This window comes from Ahaetulla prasina, chromosome 4 (genome assembly GCF_028640845.1).
Source record: "Ahaetulla prasina isolate Xishuangbanna chromosome 4, ASM2864084v1, whole genome shotgun sequence".
NCBI lineage: Eukaryota > Metazoa > Chordata > Lepidosauria > Squamata > Colubridae > Ahaetulla > Ahaetulla prasina.
Window position 1 is genome coordinate 128,010,288 of NC_080542.1, and position 5,413 is coordinate 128,015,700.

Consider the following 5,413-nt stretch of genomic DNA (forward strand, 5'->3'; position numbering starts at 1 on the left):
GATAAAAAAACCAGGCACATCTCACTTAAAAACAACTTTATTTTATAATGGAAATTCTTATGACCAGTTGCAGATATAAGTTGAGGACTGCCTATATCCCTCAGCCAGCAAAGCTGGGAGCTGAAGTCTGGGAGTTGAAGTCCACAAGTCTTAAAGGGACCAAGGTTGGAGACCCCTGGCCTATACAGTATTGTGCTTCTCTGTAGTTTAGGAGGGTGGGAAATGTTTAATACTCAGATATTTATTAAAGTGGCCTGAAATTCCCTCAACCTACCACTAGATGGTGATTCAGACCAATTGAGAAGCTAAGTTAGTTCTTGGCATGAGGCAGCTGTCTTTTTTTGGAGAATGGGGCTGTATTTGCTGTCACATCAGCAAGTCAGGGACTGATTTCACACAATAGTTCATGTTTCCATGTCAGGAAAAAATGTGCAACTGATTGGAGTGCTGCAAATAAAGTCCACGGCTCATTTAACACCCTGAAACACAAGCTATTGAAAAGTGAACAACGTGGAATATGACTCGGCAGAGGACATGGGCCTAGTTCCAGCCATTAGCATTTCCCCATGAGAAATTCTGGGACTCCCAGCATTGCAGGCTTATGATTCAACAGCCGTGGATGTGTTTTCCTCTGTGTGTGTGTGTGTGTGTCTGCATGTGCACACACAGACACGTATGCAATTGTATATGATCCATTTTTCTCTTTACTTGGCTGTAGAAGAACTACAAATGTTCTGTACTGTTTAAGTTGTGAGTTTGATCATGCACACACATTGTGTTGGATAGAAAGCCCAGCTTTTAAAAAGCCCTGTTTTCTAGGATTAGTCCTTGATTACTGATGGTATTTGGGTGCAGGAACTCTGTTGCTAAGTAATGCAGTTGCAAGGCATGACTCAAATGATCTCACCAAGCTACAATGGCAGTTCCAGCAGCCCCAATTGCTGTCATTAGACAAATCCTGCACAGTCTCAATATTCCCATCACGTGACCACAATTTACAATCTCCTGATGGTTTCCCTGTTGACTTTGCTTGTTGAGAGCTGGCAGTGAAGGCCACGAACGTTGAACATGGGATGCTGTGACATTGTAATTGTGAGCCAGTTGCATGTGCCTGAATTGCGATAATATAGCTGTGGAGATGCCACAATGGCCACAAAGAGAAGGACCTATCATTTAGTAGCACCATTTAGCACCATCGCAACTGAGCAATCCTTGAATGAGTGGATGTTTAATGAGGAATACCGGTATCTCTCTCTTCATTTCTGGACCCATTCACCCACTCACCATATGTTCCTGCAGAAGTCACAAAGTTGAGGTAACAGCATCAAACCCAGTCTGAAGGTGGCTGTTTCTTGTTCTTTTCTGATAACAAAGTAGAATTTTAAGGATACCCCTTTCCAGTCATTTTGCAAGTAAAGATGGCCCCTTTTCGGATGGGGAATGTGCCTTAAGCAGGGCTATATGAATGGATCCTATCTACAACAATGGTTTTGTGGAAGCTGCAATTGCCTTCCTTCTAGTTGATGCCCTCAAAATGTATTGGGTTTGAATTCTCAGACAATCGGTCCTCTAGACAGGAGTTAGTAAGGCTCCTCAACCTCCAAAGTGTTTTATACTAAGTCAGGGTTTTCCAATCTTGGCAACTTTTAAGACCTGTGGACTTCAACTTCCAGAATTCCCTAGCCAGCCATGGGGAATTCTGGGAGCACAAGTCCACAAGTCTTAAAGTTGTCAAAGTCCAACACCCTTGTCCTAATTATTTCAAAATTTGTATCTTTTCAGACTCCATCCTAATTGCACTAGTTATGGTCAGGGAGGTCTGCAGGAATCTCAAAAATACCAAGATGGAAGCTGCAATTGTGCCAGCAAAGCCCCCACCCTCTTTTGGCAATGAATATTTTTAATATTCACTAATTCAAAGTAATTGAAGGAATAACAGAAGTAGCTCCAGGAACATTTGTGGATCCTAAAAGTGTTTGGTTTGGAAACATGACCCCAAGAAAAAAAATTATTCTTCGTACTTAATTCCAAGTATTTCACTTCTGTTTCCTTACAGGAATGCAAAAAGATAAGCCTTTCTTTTGCCATCAGCCTACTCCAGATTGTTGGCTAAGGCTGCGAATGGCTTGTTTCAGGCCCACACTAGGTACATTCAATGTAAACGCCATTTTCAAACTGAAAATCCCCCACTTACTCTTTCAGTTGAGCTCATGAGATTGGAAGCTATGTTCCATTTACAGGAATTGGCTAGAATATAAAGAGAAAAGAAGAGAGATTTCTTGACAGTAGATTAAAGCAACAGCAGCTTAATCAGGAGATAAGTTTATTTTTTTCTGTGCCGCAAAATAAGGAGCAGGAAATTATGTGAGACTGGGGACTTTTGCTATTCTCAGGAAGATGTTTTTTATCACCCAGCTTACTGGTGAGCATACTGAGCCATTGAGGCATTCATTAACATGCTTAGAGATAACTTAAGAAAGCAGGGCTAGAGCCAGTAGCATTTGGTCAGAGTTTCCTTTCCTTCTCATGACGCAGCATGACACAATTGGACAGGAACTAGGTGGAGGGAGGAATATTTCCCTTCGCTGAGGCCCAGCAGGGCAACAAGTCTTAAACAGTTCCTGACACTTCATTAGAGCTGGCAGATACAGGGCCCTGTAGGATCTTCCTGGAGAGGCACAAGAAACGTGTCCTATAAAGCTTTAAGCACATGTCCATTTGCAAGGACAGTAATTCTTAAAGTCTGGTCTGGGGACCGCTGGACCACAAAGTCAAATCAATTCTTTAAAATCTGATTTCTAATACAGTCGATATTGACAGATCTAACCCTGAAAATCAAAGCTCTGTGAGGTCATGAGACCAAAATGTTTGAGATCATGGAACTGTGCTTTGAATGCAGGTGGCTGTTGCCATGGGTTTAATGAACAGCATCTTGTAGGGGTGAGAAAAACGGAAATCTAAAATTCCTGGAGTGACCTAGGGCCAGTCTGGGTGACATACAAGACAGAGTTAAGGTGGCTTCATGTGTTGCTAAGCTTGTTATTTTTGTTCCTGTTCCTTTCACAGCAATGCAGTAAAAAGAAGAAATCAACCTATAAAACATTTCTTGTTTAAATCTATCACAAGCTGGCTAAAGCAGGCAGGGGGCAACTTTGCCAAAGAAAAAGCCAAAACATTTGGAGAGTCCCAAATTTATACACCTGAGCTAAAATCTAGCAGATAGCCCCTCCGGGAGTCCCACCACCTTGAAAGGTTCTTCTAGGCAATTATTGCCCATTTTTTTCTGGAATTCCTTGTTGGCATGTTAAGGATTCAAGGAGACATAGGAAAGACCGAAAGACTCTTGTGAGGCTATTAAGTAAATCTGTTTTAAAAGAAACAGAGAATAATCAATATTATTTCACTTTAAATGGAAACCATAAATTGATGGATTGGTCCAGATTCCTCTACATTCAAAGTACATTCACAAAAATTAACGGGGATTTCCATTTCCATTGACCAATGGGTCTATTTTATGTATCATCAAATCTGGCTTCAGCTCAGGAAGATATTCTTCCAAGAAATAAATAAATAAATATGTAAATAAATAAATAAATATGTAAAGACCTACATACAAACACCCATGAAAACTTCAGAAAACAAATATATATATATATATAGGCAGTTAGGTTATGATTCAGAAGGGAAGTGAGAACATGGTGCTTGAAAAACCCAGAAGGAGAAGGAAGGCTGAGAAGGAAGAAAACGGCTGGACTAAGATAGAAAGACAGTTCATATCAATATATGTTACTCTTTTTGCATGTGTGTGAGGGTGTGAAAGTGTTTGTGTGAGCATTATGTACACATACTCTTTTGCTCAGAAGTCTTTCTCCAAGTTACTTGGAGCTCCATGCGTAAAAACAGCAATTCTCATCTGGAATGTATCAGCCCAGAGTTCTGGCTCCCACTGCAGTTGTGGAGAGAATGGCTACATATTTTAGAGTCTTCGGATGCCCTGGGACAGGTTTCCATCTGCCCATATCTGACACTAAATATAACAACCATTGCTGCATTCTTGCCAAATTCTCAGCCCTGCTCCTGTTCTCAGTCACCAGCCTAGACTTCAGTTTCCACTCAGCTAGAGGATATTTTCAGCCACAGAGGAACTGAAAGGAGGAGGTAGGAATAAAGAGAATATTTATTACCGTGTTGGCTTCTAAAGAGGGAAGCACCTGTGCCTCAAACACCATCTGCCTCATTTACTCCCAGTTTTGCAGATGGATATGTAGGTAAAAAATCCCCTGATTAGTGCAAAGGGACATTAGACCAGTGGTGGGATTCAACCAGTTCGCACTACTTTGGGAGAACCAGTTGTTAACTTTCTGAGCAGTTTGGTAAACTGATTGTTGGAATAAATCATTAGGGCAGAGAACCAGTTGTTAAATTACTTGAATCCCACCACTGCACTAGACCCTTTTTCTCTAATGATTTTGTTTCATTAAGACATCCTTCCTAGCATTTACATGGTGTCAAAAATCAGGTGGCTGGTTAAACAGAGCCTTCTCTGTGGCAGCACCACATTTTTCACAAACATTTTCTTAATTATAGAGTTCATGGCTTATTATGATCGGCTTTATTTTATGAGTGAGCAGAACAATACAAGGACAGCAGGGAACAGAGAATCCAAAATATGGTGGGTTTTCATACTGAACAGAGGCCAAGCAGGAAGGACAGCTGTAGAAAAAATAAATATATTGAACACAGGGCTGGTATATTTTACACATACATACCAATGAATGCATAGAGCTATACTGGAAAACAGGAGGATTTTGAATCTAGGAGCTCTTGTCATGACTGACTAAAACTATTGCTCTTCTTATGTTGATAGTAATGGCCATATGACTAGAAAAAACAGGAGTAAATTAAACAAATCTGCAAGCCCAAGTTCAAAAGAGTCATGTAGCACCTTTTTCAATTAATAAATGTTATTAAAAGATACAAGTGTGTTAGTCAGCAAAGGCGCTGCAAGACTTTTCTGATTTTTTGGCTACTGTAGATAAACACAGGTCTCTTCCTACAGGTTAGAGAAAGCAGAAGAAACAAAGAAATCATTTGAGTACAATTGTGGTCAAGTAGCCAAGCAGCCAAGCTGAATGCATTTCCTTGAAGAAAACCCAAAATGTGGAAGGTGAAAATCTTAACCAACTTTCACTGCCTTTGGCCATATAGGAGATATAGTAAGTACCAGGTTTGGATAGGCCTTAATTTTGGGTCCAACAGACCTGGCTATATTTTTGGGTCGAAAGAAATGTTGAAATAAAAATGCAGAATTTGCATCATTTCTCCTTTACAGATGTTATTAGACAAAAGGAGTATTCAGCTGTATGATCTGCAATGCTTATACTTTCAAGAATGTATATGAGCCCAGCCCTGT

At 40.4% G+C, this 5,413-nt stretch overlaps 1 long non-coding RNA gene across 1 annotated transcript; it reads right to left on the minus strand.

Moving 5' to 3' along the window:
* Positions 1-2,306: 2,306 nt before the first annotated feature.
* On the minus strand, positions 2,307-4,881 carry LOC131198960 (uncharacterized). Its single transcript, XR_009155221.1, has 2 exons — positions 4,770-4,881; positions 2,307-3,364 (listed from the first exon to the last, which is right to left on the minus strand). It is a non-coding gene; the product is annotated as an uncharacterized LOC131198960 (long non-coding RNA).
* Between the last annotated feature and the right edge of the window lie 532 nt (positions 4,882-5,413).